Source organism: Triturus cristatus, chromosome 9, assembly GCF_964204655.1.
Source record: "Triturus cristatus chromosome 9, aTriCri1.1, whole genome shotgun sequence".
NCBI classification, from domain to species: domain Eukaryota; kingdom Metazoa; phylum Chordata; class Amphibia; order Caudata; family Salamandridae; genus Triturus; species Triturus cristatus.
This window is the reverse complement of record NC_140592.1, coordinates 1,122,470,280-1,122,490,781: the sequence shown is the minus strand read 5'-3', so window position 1 is coordinate 1,122,490,781 and position 20,502 is coordinate 1,122,470,280.

Below are 20,502 nucleotides of genomic sequence, written 5' to 3'. Positions count from 1 at the left end.
CCTTTTTAAAGCATCTACCACACCAACAAACGCCCCCACTGATTTGACACCTATCAGATTTGTAACCACCTTTTCTACACAAACTAATCAATTGAAAGAAATTTTGAAAAAGAGGTGGGATATCCTGACACAGGATAGTATGCTATCTACCAGGATTGGAGCATGTCCTTCTTTCTCTTTTAGGAAAAGTCCATCCCTAAAAGACATGCTGGTGAAAAGCCATCTGAACCCTAAAAAAGGGACTTGGCTGGAACAGGGGAAGGGATTCAAGCGGTGTAGGAAATGTAAAGCCTGCAGCCACTCTGAAGATGTGAAAGAAGTTGTTCTACAAAAAACAGGCAAATTGTGGAGGATCCCCAAAATGATCCACTGCAATACCGATCATGTAGTATATGCCATCACATGCCCCTGCCCCAAATGGTACGTAGGGTCCACCACATTCCCAGTCAAAAAACGCATACTGGAGCACTGGCGGGCTATAACGAATCAAGATCTAAGCTATAGTACTGCTAGGCATTTCAAGGAACACCACTCCAGTGACTGGATGAAAGCAAAATTCTTTGCACTAGATAGTGTGCCCAAACATCCCAGAGGTGGGAATAGAGTACAATCCCTGAGGCGACTGGAATCTCATTTCATTCTACAAACAGGCAGTCTTTTTCCGATATGTCTCAATAATGACGAGGAAATGTATTCTCATTTGTAAACATTATTAGATTGCTGTTCTCTAATTAGGCCTGAGGTGAATTTTCACCTCCCCCCCCCCTTTTTATGTTTCCCTCCCTGGTATTGTAAACCAGTTTTATAGTCTGAATCTAATATTGATGTTTTAATTTCCTGGTCTCAGTTGGGATTATTGTCGTATTCATGCCATTTGATTGTACCCTATGTCTTGATATAAGCGTTGGTTGTTTTGTGACCTTATTGTTTGAAACATGAACGGATACTAACTTTGTAATATCTTTTTTGTTGTTTCTGCAGCTTGGGGCCTATGAATAGATGATTTCATCACCAATAGTCACCGATATAATGTCCTGGCTAAGTCCTTGGTATGCGCACGTTTTTCACTTTAAATGTAAGGTTCGAGAATTAATTTGGGGTACTATACCTTTAGTTGCATGCACCCATTACCAATAGTGGTCCTCTTCATAAAGTTAGGTCGAAGTAATTCCTGGTACTTTACCATTATCTTTATAATTTTGTAAAAAACACGTGACCACAACCTTTTTGACTTAGTCATTCATCACTGAACTTAGAATACCGGATTACCCATTTGCAGTATTTATAATAGAATTAATTCAACTGATAAATGATGAAAAACGATGTATTATTGCAATTACGGTCATAAACACCATGAATGTGTACAATCATGTTTTATATATTTTGCAATTTTGTCTGTATGTTGAGATACATCAATATGAATTTGCAATTTATTTAACTAGTCAAGCTGCTAATTTACGAATTTTTGTTGAAGGACCTTTGTACCTCTGAGACCAAGTCTGTTTTCACTCTTGTTTATGCACGCTGCGACGTGCTCGGAACTTATTCCGATATGTACTTCCTGGTTCACGGGTGAGGTCATGTGACCAAGGCTGCTTGTCAGCCGAAACGCGTCGTTGTTTGGTGTGAATAAACTTTACACCTTCCTGCAAACAACGGAGTGGCTCGTCTTCTTTCCTTGGATTAAGGGGGAGAATCTCTATGCAATATATATATATATATATATATATATATTATCTACTGGCGGTCGCCAGTAGATAGTTATAGTTAGGACCGTGTTTCCATAGGAAATCCGCAACATTCTATTTGGCATAACTTTGGCACCGATTGATGAATCCTCGCGAAATTTTCAAAATAGGTGGGGCGCTCCGCTCCTACCCTAAAAGTCTCGGGGGGATTTGTCAAGCAGGGGCTGAGAAAAAAGGGGGGTCCCAAAACGCGTTTTTCCCATGCAATTTTCCATAGGGACTTTTAGTCCAAGGTACAGCCCAAACGGCTGAACAGAATTACTTTAAATTTGGCAAAGAGGTAGTCCTCAGGTCAGGTATGTGCCTTTTGCATATCTGGAGTCAATCTGTTCATTCGTTCCTGAGAAAATTGCAGTTAAAAGTACATAAATATCTATAGGTGCGCACCGTGCGCGAGCGCAATTCTGATTGGTTGTTAGATGTCAGTAAACATTCGAATCGGTCGAAATCAGGAAGTGTTGGCCGCCATTTTGTCTCTCGCAGTCTGAGGCAGTGAAAAACAAAGGTGGAGAACGTGAAAAGGGGGCAGGGTGGACAGTTCCTGACCCCCTAGCTTTTGTCAGGGGGGCACTGAAGGACCCCCCACGGTGAAAAAAACATATATTTTTTTTTCGAAAAAGCGCGAGGTGCGCGCACCGTATGCGCACGGCACGCACAACGCATCGTGGGCGTTCGGTGCGCAGCGCACCGAACGCTCACAGAGTGCGCACGGTGCTCGAAGCGCACGGTGCGCGCACGGTGAAAAACCTGAAAAAAAAAAAATATTAATAAATACATAACTTAGCATTTAAAAAACCGTACAAATTCACTTAAAAAACCATAGGTTTCACACATGTTATAGTTAGCTGGACATTTCCCTCGTAAAAAACCAATGAAATTCCCCCGTTATAGTTAGTGCAGGCAACTATAACTCACACGACCGCAATCCTCTGCTGATGATGTCAGATATTACATCACTGTATTTAGACACCTATTTACCCATGTCTTCTTCCATTAATCTTTAGCTATACATATATTACAAATATTTATTTTTCAGAAAGACACATATGTCATCAGTGATGTAATATCTGACATCATCAGCAGAGGATTGCGGTCGCGTGAGTTATAGTTGCCTGTGAATGTTTACTGACATAAAAACCAATCAGAATTGCGCTTGCGCACGTCACCGTGCGCGCACGGTGCGCGCACAGTGCGCGCGTATAGATATTTATATGGTTTTAAATGCTATTTTCTCAGGAAATACTGAACAGATTTACACCAGACCTGCAAAAGGCACTTCCCTGACCTGAGGACTACCTCTCTGCCAAATTTCAAGTAATTCTGTTCAGCCGTTCGGGCTGTAGCTGCGACTAAAGGTCCTATGGAAAAATACATGGGGAAAACGCGTTTTGGGACCCCCCCTTTTTCTCGACCCCTGCTTGACGAATCACCCCGAGACTTTCAGGGTAGGAGCTGAACGAAGCGCCCCATTTGTTTTGAAAATTTCGCGAGGATTCGTCAACCGGCGTCAAAGTTATTCAAAATAGAATTTTGAGATTTCCTATGGAAACTCGGTCCTAACTATAACTATCTACTGGCGACTGCCAGTAGATAATATATATATATATATATATATATATATATATATATATATATATATATATATATATATATATATATATATATAGAAACAAAGTCCTGAACTCCCCAATGAAACAAAGGGAGTTGAAAGCAGGTATGGACCTCTTCACCATGCACAACGCTGACGTCCAAAAGTAAAGACAACAACGGTTCCAAAGTTTTCAATTCCGACGTTTTAATTCATTTTGTCAGACAAGTGTCCGCCTCAGACGCGTTTCGATCGCCTCCGCGATCTTGATCACCTGACGCGCTGGTGCCGGACCTTCCAATTTAAAATCAAATTCACCCAATCATGATGCTCAATGGTAATAGACATAAATAAAATACTACAAACCAAAAGTGTGTTCTCTTAGAGAAGTACCGAGAATTAATCAGAAACATTAATGACCGGGTTAGTATATCAAATTAATACATAAAATGCAGCAAAGCAGATCATAGCAAATGAAAATACAAGGCAAGTGCCCCTAAATGCTGAAATGCTAATTTACAAATCATAACCACGGCTTGCATGTTTCTGAAAAAAACAACAATTCATTTCTGGAATCTAAACACAACACACTCTTGATCATTAATTGTCAAAATAAGACCAACACAAGAGAAGAGCAGTGAAGAAAGATAAAAGAAAAATTAGAAAGCACATATAGGGATGAAAAAAAAATAAATACAAAAAGGGAAGTAAGAAAAAGGTAGAGCAAGAAGCATTGGAGTGAATACTCAAACTATACAAGGCTGCCAATGGCAAGAAACCGCTAATGGATGTTACAAATACTGTTAGATCAACTACAATTAGGGAAAAGTATAAAGACCAGAATGAAACAAACATTTACAGAAAGTTGTGCAAATCCTCACTCGTGTTCATCCCATTGGGCATCTTGGTATCGAGTAATAGGATGAAGGAGGATTCTAACTGGCGTAGTTGTTTTTCTCTGTTGCCCCCCCGAATTGAAGGTGGTACCGCCCCAATCACAAAATATGTTAAGTCACTGATCTTATTAGCATGAATAGCTTTGAAGTGTCGGGCAACAGGATTTGTGGGGTCCGAGTTAACAATCGCACGAAGGTGTTGCAAAATGCGGTTGAAAACCGGTAGTTTGGTGCTCCCCACATATCTCAAATGGCAGGTACACTCTAACACATAGACCGCAAAATCAGTGCGGCACGTGAAATGTTGTTTGATTTGTACCGGAACATTGCTAAATGCAGTGCAGTATTCGGAAACATTAATTCCGAATTTGCACGCACGGCATGAAGCACATTTGAAAAAAACAAAACGTGATAACCACGTAATCTTCTCCGTGACTTCAGGATTGGATTTGACCAACGCATCCCTCATTGAGGGTGCTCTCCTGAAAGTAATGTTAGGTAGATTGGGCAGCAAAAACTTGAGAGTCATATCAGTTAATACAATGGGCCAGTGTTTGTAAATAATATGTCGCAAGCTTCTGTGTTGTTTGCAAAAAGTGGTAATGAGTCTGATAGGTTGAATGACCTCTGTGTCCACCTCCCAACTGAGATTCGTAGTTTGAGGTTGTCTGGTAGTGAGGCAGATTTCCCGAGAACAAAGATTAGCTTTGTCAAGGGCTTTTCTCAGATTGTCCGGTTTATACCCACGGGCAAGGAACCGATTGGTAGCTTCCTGTTGGCACTGTTCTAAATCACATTGACGGCTGCATATACGACGTAGACGAAGATATTCCCCGTAGGGTATGCTACGTATAAGGTGTGGTGGGTGTGCACTACTGGCATGTAAGATAGAATTGCCAGCAGTGATTTTACTATGTAGTTTAGTTTCTATGTGTTGGTCCATAATGAACACTTCCACATCAAGGAACTCCACCCTCTCAGTGCTGATAGTAGCCGTAAAATGTAAGTTCATTGTGTTGTTATTGATGGATGCTACAAATAAAGAGGCCTCCTCTATGGAACCTTCCCAGACGATAAAAATATCGTCTATGTATCTGCCATAGTACCGGATATGTGCATCCCACATATCTTTGTGGTTGGCTCTGAGGACATGTTCCTCCCACCAACCAACCAAAAGGCAGGCATAGGTTGGAGAAAAACATGCCCCCATAGCCACACCCCTCAACTGTTTGTATAGGACTTTATCGAACAAAAACAGATTGTTATTGAGACAAAGATCAATCATTTGGAGGAGCATGGTGTTATGGTCCTTGAAATTAATGGAACGGGAATCTAAAAAATGTTTGACAGCAGTTAACCCTTGAGAATGTACAATACTGGTGTAAAGGGAAGCTATGTCAAGTGTGATTACAACAAAGGTGGATTGCCAATCAATTGCCTTGATTTTATTTAAAAAATCACCAGTATCCTTAATAAAGGATGGCAAAGCGGTCATATGAGGTTGGAGAAAGTAATCCACATATTTCGACATAGCTTCCAAAAGGTTATTCCGAGCAGAGATGATGGGTCTGCCTGGTACCGGGTGAATACCCTTGTGAACCTTAGGGATGAAATACAGGGTGGCTGTCGTTGGAAAATCATTTTTGAGGAACAAATATTCATTCTTGGACAAGAGTCCCATTCTTTTCCATTGTGCCAATAGGGAGGATACAGATTTCTTAATTTCACCCAAATGGTCTCGACCTACTTTGCTGTAACAATTAGTATCGGACAAGTGGCGTTGAGCCTCTTGCAGATAATCATTTTTGGGCCAAAGAACTATGTTACCGCCCTTATCAGCACCCATCACCACAATTTGACCATTCCCACGAATTTTCTTGATCAACGCCCAATAATTTCTCAATTTTGCATTTATTTGTCTACATTTGGAATAAGTGGACAAGTTGAGACTTTTGAGGTCATTAATTACCATGTCACTGAACACATCAACAGAGTCCTTGGGCATGATCGGATAGAAACTCGAAGGAGGAGCCACCAATCCTGTGTTGATTCCTTCCAGACGTTCAGGCACAGTACCAGATATAGTAAAGTCCGAACTTTCCTTAGCCAAGGATTGCATAATTTGAAGTGTATCAGAGTCCCGAACTTGTAGTGGATCCAACAGCAAGTCGGATGTGGTGGCCATACTCATAGATTTGTTCAATTGGAAGAATTTTTTGAGTTTAATTTTTCAAATGAACTTATAGATATCTATGCGAGACTGTTTGTATGAGAAGTTGGACTCGGGACAAAATGAAAGGCCCAATTTTAACAGTTGTTGCTCAGCTTTGGATAACACAGTATCCGTCAGATTGATGATTGTGTTATCCTGAGAGTCTAGCGTTTCCATCTCCGTCCTCCTCTGCCCCTGTTTGATGGTCTTGAGGCGATGCTGGCGCCTCTCTCTCCGCCGCTTACTGCTGCATTTGCTTGGCTTTGAGGATTTCTGGGGCGGAGGGTTGCTCGCCTGTCCATAGTTAAAAAATTAAGCTCCTCTCCCAGAGTATGTTTGATGGCCACTGTACTAGATATAACCGCTGTACTGGAACCTTCATCCGAGTCCCCACTGGTGAGAGAATTGACATCAGAGTCCACTTGAGTGCTGGGGTTATCAATGCTAGCATTATCACGATTCCCTTGGACTTGATCCGTAAGAGCTTTCCTTTTTACGTTGTCAAATTTGCGGGAAAACGTGAAAACCCTTCCCGCCAGATAATCGTCACGATCCCTGGCAAACTTAAAGGCTTTGCGGGTTTTGATAGTCTCTTCATATGGTTGTAATTTGTGAGCTATCGAAACTCTGCCTTTGGCAATGGTATCCTTCTGGTCATGAGCATCAAGAGTCTGATTCAATTCATTAATCTCTTTAAGAATCCTCTCTCTATCGATCACAGCATATCTGATCAAGATGTGAACCATGTTCATAGAGGCTTGGAGATTGTTGGTGGCCCATTCAGAAAGCATCTCAGGGTGCGGATTTTCATACGAAGGTGCAATCATGACTCGCAACCCCCGTGGCACCCTGCCTACATCACGATACTTCTCAAGGGACTTGCTCTCCCACCATTTAGATAACTCGGTTTTTTGAAGTTTTTCCAATTTCCTCAGTAAACTTCTAACATCGTTCGTATTCCCCTCATGGGTTAGCGATTCAATTGCAACACTGGCAGTCGGTAAATCAACAAATAACGCTTCTTCTGCCGCCTCCCGGTCACGCAGCGCGTCCTGGGCTGACATTGTAAGCTACCAAGCTTAATATACGTCAATAGATGGAACCGTTACTTTAAAGGTCGAGGACGAAGAATTCAAATTCTAAGCAGCGGCAAGAATCTCCCAACCCGTTAGATAACCTCTTAGGAACAGTGTATAACTCCTTACCGGCGAATGAAGAAAGCCATCCGGGGTCCGCCGACTCCAGAGATTCAAACTTCCTCGTCTGGTATACGGAGAAATGTTGCAACACTGTTGTGAGGCACGGGGGACGTGACCAGATTACTCCTTCCGAGTCAAGTTGTATCACAGGCAGTGATATCCGGCCAAACACGAACACGTATATATATATATATTACCTACTGGCGGTCGCCAGTAGGTAGTTATAGTTAGGACCTATTCTCCATAGGAAACTCATTTTTTGTTTTCCCAATAACTTTGGCGCCGATTGGCGAATCTTCGCGAAATTTTCAAAACTTATGGCACCCTCTGGTCAGCTCCTATCCTGAAAGTTTTGGGGTGATTCGCCAAGCGGGGGCCGAGAAAAAAGGGGGGGTCCCAAAACATGTTTTCTCCATGTTATTTCCCATAGGAAACTTTAGACACGACTAAAGCCCGAACTGCTGAACGGAATTACACCAAATTTGGCAAAAAGGTAGCTCTTGGTTCAGAAAAATCCCTTTTTTTTTTAAATGGTGTAAATCCGTTTAGTAGTTCCTGAGTAATTCAAAATATAGAGGTCAAAAAATCAATTTCCCATAGGAAACTTTAGACACGGTTACAGCCAAAACTACTGAACGGAATTACACCAAATGTGGCAAAACGGTAGCCCTTGGTTCAGAAAGAGACCTTTTTTTAAATGGTGTAAATCCGTTCAGTAGTTGCTGAGAAAACCAAAAAATAAAAGTTTCGATATATAGAGGCGCGGTGGATCCGCGGACCCTCCCGACCACAAGCTTCATTCTAATTGGCTGTCAACAGTCCAAACCAGGAAGTGTTGGCAGCCATCTTGTGCCTCGCTACTCCCAGGATTTTTTTATGATACATCTAGGTTGTATGTTTGGATCTTGGGTGGCTCCAAAAAGAGCCCTTGTGTTTATTGTGAGGAGATGGTGGCTACATGTAAGTGCCGATGCAGAGTCTGAAGTTGTTGAGAAAGACTCTGATTTCCTCATCTGAGAAATGTACACCATCATTCCTGTATATGCCATCCATATTAAAACGCAGATTGTTGTTGTATATGGACCCCATACTTCGGTCTCTGAGATGAGCAGAAACAGCTTTATTGACATTTTTTCTAGCTTTCTCAATCTGTGGACAAAATTGATTGGACCACTTCCTTTTCTGTCTTTGGCATATGTTAGAGTAGACAAAGGCAGTTTGGGGGAAAAGCAACATCAGTTCTGCAAAGGTGTCCTTCATTAGCATTTCCAGACCTACCCCAGTCAATGTGCCTAGGTCATTGCCACCACAGTGCACAATAATGAGGTCAGGAAGTTGGAGGTGCGTAAAGGTTTTAACCAATGGCATCAGTTGGTGCCACTTCAATCCTCTTTGTCCAATCCATTTAATATCTACATTTTGCAAAGCTAGGTCTTTGTCAATACCTCTGCTTTCAGCATACCTTTTGCACCAGAAAACATAGCTGTGCCCAACAATCCACGCTGAAAGCATCTTGAAGGGACCTCTGTAGGTAATCAGAAGATGTCTGTAGCTGAGGTAGGCAGGTGGTAAAATGGAGGACAACATGCTGTTTTTAAGAAAGTAGAGATTTGATTGGCTGATTAAGAACACTTTACTTTCAAATATAGGGTGCATTTTACTTTGTTTAGAAAGCATGTTTCCTATTGGTTATTAAGAAACGTTTGAAAGGTACAGCAGAAAAGATAAGGGCATGCTTTGCAAAGCCAACCACACCTGTGGTTGTCATTTGCAACATTGTGTGGTGAACTTGTGACCTGGCAGCTAAGTTGAATGTTGCATGACCTGTTGCTATGGAAACTGATATTAAGGACAAGGGGTGAAGATGTCAGTTGAAAATTATTATTCTCTATGACCAATGGAAATTCATTTTTCAATTTCAAAAACACTGGGAGGCAATGTCATTTGTGGGTTATTTGTACATGTATGTAAAATTAGAGGGAAAGTTTGTCATTACTGGTTTTACATTGGAGAGTGTGCTCATCTGCATTCTCTGTGTGAAAAAGAAAATCCTGACAGAGTGTGTGAGAGTTTTCATTCAACAGATTTAATTAAAAGGTGAGTTATATTTTCAAGAGATTTATGTAATAAATGTAACGGTTCCCAGTGGTAAGGGAATCAATCCCAGTCCTCCACTTTGTGAGACTATCTTGTCACTGTGGACTCTCTCAGAAGGGTCTCTGAGACTCCAGGGCAAAAATGCTGGATCCATCCCCAAAAAGGGGAGTAGGAGTGCTGTGGACAAGGGCATACTAGAGGGGGCCATAATAGGGAGTCGGCTGGTAGGGTTGCATAGGATACAAATTACACATTATTACAGAAGGTATGTCAATTAAGAGTTACATCCATTGGATCAAGGCGTGTAGAAGTGTAAGGGGATAATGTAAAAGGGTGATGGGGAGGGAGATTGAGCGGAGCATAGGCACGAGGATAAACAAAGCAGGTAGGGGGAAGGAGATTCAGGGGAGAGAGGAAAGGAATAGGGGAGGCAAGAAAAGAATGAAGGAGGGAAGAGGGGGGTAGGAGACACAGCGAGGAGATGAGGAAGTCCAGGCTAGACCCGGAGGTATCAGAGCGCTTTACATGAGGATTAAGGCGTATTACAGCATTACATCAATTACAGTCACATTACAGTTAGATTTGTTGCTAGTGCATTCAATAAACATAGAAGAACAAGATGAGGAAGAAAACAATGTCTGATGTCCAGCCGGCCCCTCTGCTCACCTTTGGGGACCACACAGGGCGTAGCCCTGAAATCGCCTGACCGGCGCCATTTTGAAGATAGGCGATATCACCCATTATGTGATATTGGACAAACATAGCAGGGACCAGGAGTGTGAGTATAGGTAAAATGAATGACCACTCCAAGGTGGCCACCATAGTTTGTGAAGGGAGAAGGCCAATTTCTATTTCCATGCTCAGCAGATCATCGAAACCTGGGAAAGGAGCAGGCCCATTTCTATTTCCATGCTCAGCTGATCCTCCAGGAAGGGGGTGCAATCTTCGGGATCACAGGTAGGAGGATGACATGGCAGTCTAATTATAGCAACAGGCCATAAACATACAAAATGGGTGCTCACGAATGCACACTTCAGCCCAAAAGAAGTCCCGATGTTAGCAGTCACTCCTTTGGTGAGGGGGAGTAAAGCTGTTTTCAGGGTATCACCCCCTGTTGAATGTCTCCGAGTCAAGTGACCGACCCCTGGATCTTCCACAAACCTCAGAACATGCCCCAGGACCCGGTGCTCCTGCAACCAGAAAGCATGTGGAGCCTCCGACACACAGAGCCAAGGGGAGGGTCCCACACTGGCAGCTACGGAGGAGCAGGGAGGGGCAGGAGAGCTTCAATATAATCAATGGGAGGGGGGTGGAGTAGAAACGTTGCATTCACCGCCGACAAGGAAGGAGGTGGGGGACAGCAAGCTAACTGTTTAGGGCAGACGGGAAGGGCAGTAGCAGAACAATGGCCACACGCTGATGTAATGAGGGAGCAGTGTCATAGGGTTGGACAACAAATGGCAAGGAATTGGGGGCAGGAGCTGCAAGCCTGGGTAGGGGCAGTACAATGCCAGGTCAGACCATGTGTCCAACCCCCCCTTCCACCGTGCACTTACTTGACATTTTAAAAAAACGAGAAGTTCCATGAGTGCTCAGAGAAATAAGCCAAATGCTCCTGAGTCACGCAACGCTCAATGGCGTAGCGTCCAACTCCTATAAGTTGAAAGGAGAACACGCTATGAAGGACCTGCGTAGCTGAAGGAAAGATACAAGTAAAACTCGGGCATGTACTTAAATCCGTCGGGTACGCAATTATCAACCGAACTACCCTCTGTGAAGTCCCGGAGATTAAGTTATTAAATGTACAGCTATATATTGGGATAATTTCTATGGTATTTGAACTTTGTTTAAAAAATAGTATGTGCACTAATACATATATTATTAAGTGTCTTGAAAGGTATAGTTAAATGATGCTTCTTATTTATTATTAATTGGTTAAATATACATGAAGATGTATATTTTCAAAAATATTTATTTAAGGTGCAGTTTATTAGGCATGCATATTTCTTCTCAGTAAAAATGGTATAGTTTAATAAAACGGCATTATTATAGATAGTTTGGTAAAATAAGGTACAACTGTGCTGTTTGCAAGATGATCATATAAGGTGTTAATGATTAAAATTCTATTATTAGTTTGTACAGTTTGTGTGGTTTTGGAAACCCTCACAAAAAAAGGTGTTGTTTACTCTTCTAAATTAATTCTGTTGAGAGGTACAGTTTGATGATGTTGCATATTTCTAGATTTAATTGGCAATATGTAGTTCAAAAGAAAACCACTAAATTGTACTCTTTCTGGTATGTAGTAGTTGTCTCCTTAAGAAGATGGTATGTCATGAGTCATGTATTTGTTTAGGTTGTGTTTATTTAGTTGTAGCTATATTTACTGAATTATTAAGAGGTACCTGATAGATTACAGAAGTGTAAAGGTAGTGAATATGTGATTTTATAGGTGCATGAGAAGTGTTTTTGTGGTTCTATAATGTCTAATTTCGTAGTTAGTATGTAGGTAAATGTCCATAATCTATACGGTCCCATAACCCCCTCTAGTCTACTGATTCACTCCTGCTAAAATCCAAGTGGTATCAATGCACTTCAGTAATCACAGTGTCAGTCTCTGCCCACTCCTGCTATCATCCTGACAGATTCATATCCCTATGTAATCTCTGTGCCAATACAGAAACACTTAGAAACTCACCCTGCTGTCAACTATCAGCACTCTATCTGCAGGTCCCTACCCCCTGCAGACTACTGTTTCACTCCAGCAATAATCCAGATAGTACTCATGCAGTGCCCCAATCATACTGTCACTCTCTGTCTACTCTTGCAATCATCCTCACAGAACCATGTCCTTATCTAATCTCTGTGCTGAAACAAAAGCACTTATAAACTCACCCTGCTGTCAACTACCAGCAGTCTACCTACCCAGTCACTGTTCATGCACTTATACAATGACTCAGGCATGAAGCGACACCGTGCTACAGTCAAATGTGCACAATCTATGCAGGCCACTATGGCCCTGCAGACTACTGATTCACTCCTGTAATAATCTAGGTAGTACTCATGCAATGCCCCAATCATACTGTCACTCTCTGTCCACTGTTGCAATCATTCAGACAGAACCATGTCCATATCTAATCTCTGTGCTGAAACACAAGCACTTATAAACTCACCCTGCTGTCAACTACCAGCTGTCTACCTACCCAGTCACTGTTCATGCACTTCTAGAATGACTCAGACATGAAGAGACACCGTGCTACAGTCAAATGTGCACAATCTATGGAGGTCCCTAACCCCCTGTAGACTCCTGATTCAGTCCTGTAATAATCTAGGTAGTACTCATGCAGTGCCCTAATCACACTGCCACTCTCTGTCCACTCTTGCAATCATCCTGACAGAACCATGTCCTTATCTAATCTCTGTGCTGAAACACAAGCACTTATAAACCCACTCTTCTGTCAACTACCAGCAGTCTACCTACCCAGTCACTGTCCATGCACTTGTACAATGACTCAGGCATTAACACACACAGTGCTACAGTCACATGTGAACAGTCTATGCAGGCCCCTAACCCTCTGCAGACTACTGATTCACTGCTGCAATAATCCTGATAGTACTCATGCAGTGCCCCAATCACACTGTCACTCTCTGTCTACTCTTGCAATCATCCTGACAGAACCATGTCCTTATCTAATCTATGTACTGAAACACAAGCACTTATAAACTCACCCTCCTTTGAACTACCAGCACTCTATCTACCCAGTCCCTGTCTATGCACTTTTAGAATGACTCAGGCATTAACAGACGCGGTGCTACAGTCACATGTGCACAATCTATGCGGTCCCCTAGCCCCCTGCAGAGTACTGATTCACTTCTGCAATTACCCAAGTAGTAGCCAAGTACAACGTTGTAAACAATGTGTTTCTTTAGTAATACAATAGTATATTTTATAAATTTATTTTAATAATTTCATATATACATTTTTTTTTTTACAGGTATTGTTCATCATCATCAAAAAAACTTACCATGACTAGAATAACACAAAAAAAGAAACAGCGAAAAAAGGAGTATTATTTGAAGAAAACAGAACAGTAAAAATTAGATTAACTACAACATATGGGAAAAAGAAAAAATCTTCTGGTAAGAGAACAAAATAATTTATTTAAAAACTTTCCAAGGCTAAAAACAGTGTGCACAATGTGGAACGTACAAAAATTACCCCAACCACAAAGAAGAATAAAAAGAAAAAACGAGAAGTTAATGGAAAAATGCATTCTGAAGAATCAATGTATGGTAAAAGGAGAAAGAATCAATTTGAAGAAATTAGAAAGAGAATGTTTTACAATAGAGTTATTTTTAATTTGTTGAAAGATGTGAAGAAATATAAAAAAAAGTTCAGCATTTTATAAAAAGAAGAAACAGATTGAAAACTATTGTTGAGAAGGCTTTGAATTAAAAAGTAAATTATTCATTTTAGTTTTAAACAGAATTCGATCACATGATAGGCCAATACGTTTTATGAAGGCCAAAAGTAAGAAGAAGAGAGTAATTAACAGAAGTAACTATAGTGATATTTTTTGGGGTGAATGGAAACACAGTTCAAGTTCAGAGCCTTTTTTTATTGAAGAGAGTTATTTTCAAACCAACGCATTATTACTTGCAGTTGATACCAGTGGTCGAGCTTATGAGGTTAGAAATGGTTGTCTTATTGAGAAAGAGAAGATGGTTCCCAGAAATGTAGAAGAAGTGATAGCTGATGAAGGTCTGGGAAGACATTCTAAAGCTCCAGTGTATACTTGGGATTGTAGTAGTATATGTAGTATACGACAAGAATCTATTGATATTTTTCGTAATTTCTTACGAGTCTATAGTATTAAAAGTCTTAAACAAAAGATTAAGATGTTGCAAGGACTAGATACTTGCAGAGTGAGAAAAAATGCTGGTTTGCAAGGTCATTCTTTGGCTTGTCTTTCTAGAAAAGTATGTCAAAGTGTTTTTCATCATTTTAGAATGTTAGCAGTACATCATTCTCAAATGCGGAAGTTAGTCAGAAGATTGTATTACGCAAAAAGTCCAGCTATAATTTTAAATGATTTAAACAGTGCTCTTTTGCATGGGTCAGTATCAGATGTAAAAAAGGTTTGTGATGAAATAGAGTTTTGTTACATTGGTCCTGAAGAAGAGAGTGGACAAAGTGAGACATTTGTAGAAGTAGGTGTTGAAGAAAATGTGGAAAATAGTAGTACAGAGAAATGTGAAGAACAAATTACAAAGTTAATGGTAATTTCGTGTGAGAGGCCAAATTATACTTGTATTTGTTGATGACGAACTCACTATAAAAAATAGATTAGGATTGTTGATCTGTATTTAAAAAGTGAAACAGAAAATAATGATAAGTGGAAGGAATTTGCAACTTATTTGTTGGTAGAGGATTGCTTTGATTTGGGTACTGATCAGCGTATTTGTAAATATTGTTATAACAAATTAGACAATAGTAAACTGCCTGCTACAGCTGTCCATAATAATCTAGAGTTGGTAACTATTCCTCCAGAACTGATAGATTTTAACACATATGAGTCTATTCTGATTCAATGTGTGCACCCGTTTCAGACTATTGTTCGTATGGAGCCTAAAACAGGTAAATTGCTTCCTACAGATTTACAGAGAGGATTAAAAGGTAGAGTTGTATATTTACCTCTAGATTTAAAGAAACATATTTAAACTATTGGTGTAGAGAATGTAGAAAGTGAACCACTAGTTATTCTAGTTAATGGTATTCCTACTAAGAGTAAGAAAATCTGGCAAGGAATTAGTGGATGTCAGGAAAGTGCACAAGGCAACATTATATCTAATAAAAACAATGATTACTACAAAAATATGTATGTGGAAGAAGAAGAAATACTTTTAGGAGATGATAGTGAAACGTCAAGTGGTCAAATTGAGAAAGTGGACATCTCCAAAAGTGAATACATTTATGAACATTATAGTGTACATCCACTTCATTCAAAAGAAGTGATGGGGAATACTATTGAATTATTCCAAATGAAGAAAGTGAAGGGGACTCCCATGAGTGTATGGGGAAAAAGTTTGGAAGCTCGTTGTTTTCCGCAGCTGTTCCCAACCGGAAAAGGTGGTCGATATGACGAACAATCAGTGCAGATTCCTGCATCAGAATATCGGACAACAAGATTGTGTGTTGAAGATCCAAGATTTCGACAATGTATCCCATATATATTTCATCTTTTGTTTGAGAGTGACTTGTCTGGACTTTGATATGCAGTCAACCACATATTAAAAACAGGAGTACATCTTCAAAATGTTTCTGCAAAGGAATTTATGGATAAAGTACATCAGAGAGAAGATCATTTAAAATCTCAACTGGTTAATTTGATGGCATGTCAGTGTGGTACTAATGAGTATTGGTATTGTCGTCATGGAGAACTTAAATGTATGCTAAGGAATTTAGGAACTCCTACGTGGTTTGTTACCCTAAGCTGTGCTGAATACGCTTGGGATGATTTCCTTGAATTTCTTCGGGAAGCAAATTCAAATATTAAAAATATTGAATACAAGACACCTGGAGAATTGTGTTCTTTAGATCCTGTAAATGTATGCAGATATTTAACCATAGGTTTGAAGCTATGACGTCTTTTATCCTCAATAAAAAAGAATCCTCCTCTTGGAGAAGTTATTGATTTCTTTTGGAGAAAGGAGTATCAAGCAAGAGGTGTTCCTCATATACATATGCTGTTATGGATCAAGGATGCACCCAAATTTGGAACTGATTCGGATGACACTGTTTTATCTTTTATACAAGATTATGTTACATGTGTTATACCAAAAAGAACAGAAGAAAACACTTTAAGGCAACAAGTGTTATGATTCCAAAGTCATCGATGTGGCAAATATTGTCGACGGAAATAGAAGTTGAAGGAAAAGTTTTAGACCAAATGTTGTTTTGGATTTCCACGTCCAGTAATATCCAAAGGAAGAGTAAACAGTTTCATTTCAGCAGTGAGACATACCATCACTAGAAAATCTCCCAAAAATACATACAATTTGAGAAGAAGTGAAGAATCAAAGTATATCAATGATTATAATTCAGTTATTCTCTCAATGTGGAATGCTAATATGGATATCCAGTATGTTGCGGACAATTCCATTGCTGTTGCTCAGTATGTAACATCATACATAACAAAATCAGAAAAGACGGAGTTGAAAGAAATGTGGGAAGAAATTTCCCATGAGAAGAGTCTTAGCAAGAAATTGTACAGTTTTAGTTTGAAGATGTTATCCCATCGAGAGATTGGAGCATATGAATGCTCGGATCGGTTGTCATCTGCAAGTTTATATTCAAAGTCAAGAGGGATCATTTGGGTGAGTCTAGGTCTTGCTGCAACGCGAAATCGAGTACTTAAACCTATACAAGAAATCAAATATTTAGCAGTAAGTGAACCGGGAAGTACAGATATTGTCAAACCAAACATGTTGGATACATACTATCAAAATAGAAGTCATCATCTTGAGAACATATGTCTCTATGAAAAGCTGCAATTTAACAGTTTTAAGAAAAATACTACAGAAAACACAAAAGAAGGAAAATATGCAGTGATTGGTTCAGAAGGATGTTTGGTGAAACAAAATAAAGGAAATCTGATTAATCATAGGAAACTGAGTTGTGATACTCCTGATAGAAGAGAATTTTACTATTTAGCACTTTTGCAACTGTTTAAGCCTTGGCGTACGGTATTGAAATTACTTGGAGATTTTCAGTATTATGAAGATTCTTTCAATGCATGTAAAGATAGCATTAAATGCCCAGTTTTTGCAAATTATCTCAAAATGTTGAATGAAGAAATTGCTCAAGAAGCTACTATTGCAGCTGAGATTGCTAGAGACAGTTCTCAAGATAGTCAAAGTTCTGCTCCCCTGAGTCAAGATCCACTAGGACAACCAATTCTCGAAAATAAAGCAGCAATCGCCATGAATGAAGTGGAAACAGCAATGCATCAAGCTCAAGAAGATATTATGGACTTAGAAAACGTGGAAGAACAACTAAATATTGAACAGAAAGAAATATATCAGCAAGCTAGACAACAGATCGACCATGGTTTTCTTCATGAAAAGAATGAATGCACATGCACATCATTTCAACCTATCCGAATTTATATCAGTGGTCAAGCTCGTACAGGACAAAGTTTCTTGATTAAAGTTTTGACCAGCTATCTACGGAAAATAACTGACTCACATTTGTTGTAACTGCTCCAACTGGATTGGCAGCACACGACATTAAAGGAATTACATTACATCTTTTACTAATGCTACCTGTGGAACATGAAAATAAATTGGAATATCACAAGCTATTTGGAGAAGCTTGTTATGACGTTTCAAGAGTGCTAAAGAAAAAGAAACTTCTGATTATTGATGAGTTGAGCATGGTCTCACACTTAATGTTTGCCTTTGTGCATTTAAGAATGCAGCACATTTTTTAAACACAATACGATGTCTTATTTGGAGGAAAATATGTGATAGTTTTTGGTGATCTACTGCAACTTACTCCTGTAAAAGGGCAAGCAGTATTTAAAACGCTTGTGCACAAAGACACCAGAAAGTCTTTGGGAAGTGTTGGAAACATTTGGTCATATTTTGAGTACAAAGAATTCATTAATAATATGTGATAACGAAGTGATGAAGACTATGGAAACAATCTTCAAGATATAAGAATTGGAGTATTGACAGAACATGGCAAACAAGCTTTGCAAAGTTAGCTACTTACCAACTTGTCGTGAGAAGATGGCGGCTTGGTTTTGAGCTCCGCTCGAACGCGGAGATAGCCTGGTTGCTGCAGCCGGTTATTTGGCCCCTGGAGGGTTTTTGAGGATGGTTTCGGAGCGCTGAAGGGTCAGTGCGGCGATTGTGGTCGCTCCGACCCTGGATTCTGCATTCCTGGACCCGGTAGCTGTGGCGGTGTTTTCTCCTCAGTGGAATGCGAGCGGCGGCCGCCATTTTGTGCCGTCCGCTCGCAGATTACTTCATGCTGCAAGGTAATCCGGCGTTTCATGATATGAACGCGTGGCAACGTTTTTTTTAATGCCACATGCTTTATGTGAATAAGGGATAATTGTTGCCTACTATCATGCCTCGTAACAGCTGGTGAATATGCTCTTCTCTTCCTCACCTCGTGTTCAAGTCGCAGCATGCACTCTTTAATATAAACACAGAGATAATTCAGAGGTGTTGCCAGTTGCATTTTTTTTTCTTTTTTTCTCCTTTCTCTGGCTCTCTGTTTCTTATTTAGTATGTGCCGGTTTTAATCTTTTTTGATCTATTTCTGTCGCTTCTCCTAGCCTCTTGGTGATTTATCATTTTTAGTAAGTTGTGACGTTGTATTGCTCACGAGTGTCTACTATCACCAGAGCGCTGACGGAAGGTGACGCTCTTCACCGCACATACTATCTTTTTGGGCTTTTTTCCTTTTTTGTGGTCCCTGGAGACTTGTTGCGGAGTGCGGTGTTTTCATCAGTCGTATGGGCAGGCGGAAGTCCTTATTGAGAATCACTTCTCGCCCGTCTTATCATTTCAAGATGGCTAATGAAGCTTCAATTGCGGCTAGAGCATTATCATCTGGTACTAAACCCAAGAGAGCCAAGAATGACCCTCCCCCATACTATCCTCTCAAAATCCTGTTCTGGACACTATCTTGGATGAAGTGAGAGGTCTTAAATCTTTCATGGCCACTACTAATGAGAAGCTCCAACTAATTGAGGATAGATGGAATACTATGGAAGCTAAGGTGTTCAATATGGAGTAACGTATCAGTGATGTTCAGGATATTTCTACTAAAATTCCAATTTTGGAACAGGAAATCCAACGTCTTAAGCTTCACACTGAGGACCTTGAAAATCGTAATAGACACAACAACCTGCGCCTTTATGGTCTACCGGAAAATTTGGAAGGTCCTGATTTGCTTCTCTTCCTGAAGAAATTCCTGTCTGAGCTCTTAGGCATTTCCCCTGAACCTGCATTAAATATTCAATGTACTCATAGACTTGGACGTTTTCAACCTAATGCTTCTAAACCTAGAGGTATTATCATGTTGTTTTTGGAATTTACTGATTTAATGCGAGTCCTTTCAGCTGCCAAAACAAAACGTCACCTTACTTGGTCGGGGCACAACATCTTTATTTCACAAGACTTATCTAATGCTACCAACGCAAGAAGGAAGGAATTTCTGGCGCTTCGTCCTCAAATGAGACAGTTGAATATTCGTTATGGCATCCTCCATCCATGTTTGTGTAAAATCACACATGAAGGCTCCACTCGTTCTTTTGATGACCCTCTTAAACTGAAATCATTTCTTCAAAACCTATCTTCACACTCTGCAACTGGCTCTTCCTCTCCTCCTTAATGTCCTCGCATCTGTTAGCTCTCTCTTTTAGTATGGCTGTTTCTCAGTTTTCTATTTTTTACCTTTTTCTCTGTCGTTCCGTCTCTTGTCGGTGCTGTTACGCCCCATGCATCTGTTATTGTTGTTTTCTTTTAGATCTGGATATTTCTCCTTGATCTATCTTCTTTTACTCCTTTTTCTATTCTCTCTTTCTTGCTTTGCTTTGCTGTTTTTTCCTCTTATATGTCCTTTTACTCATTTGATAATGTGCTGTTTACTGCATATGTCCTTTGGAACTGTGTATTGTTTTATTGTTTACTTTTTCTATTTTGATCAGTTTTGGTGTTTCTCTCTTTTTAGCTGTATCCCTGAAGTGTA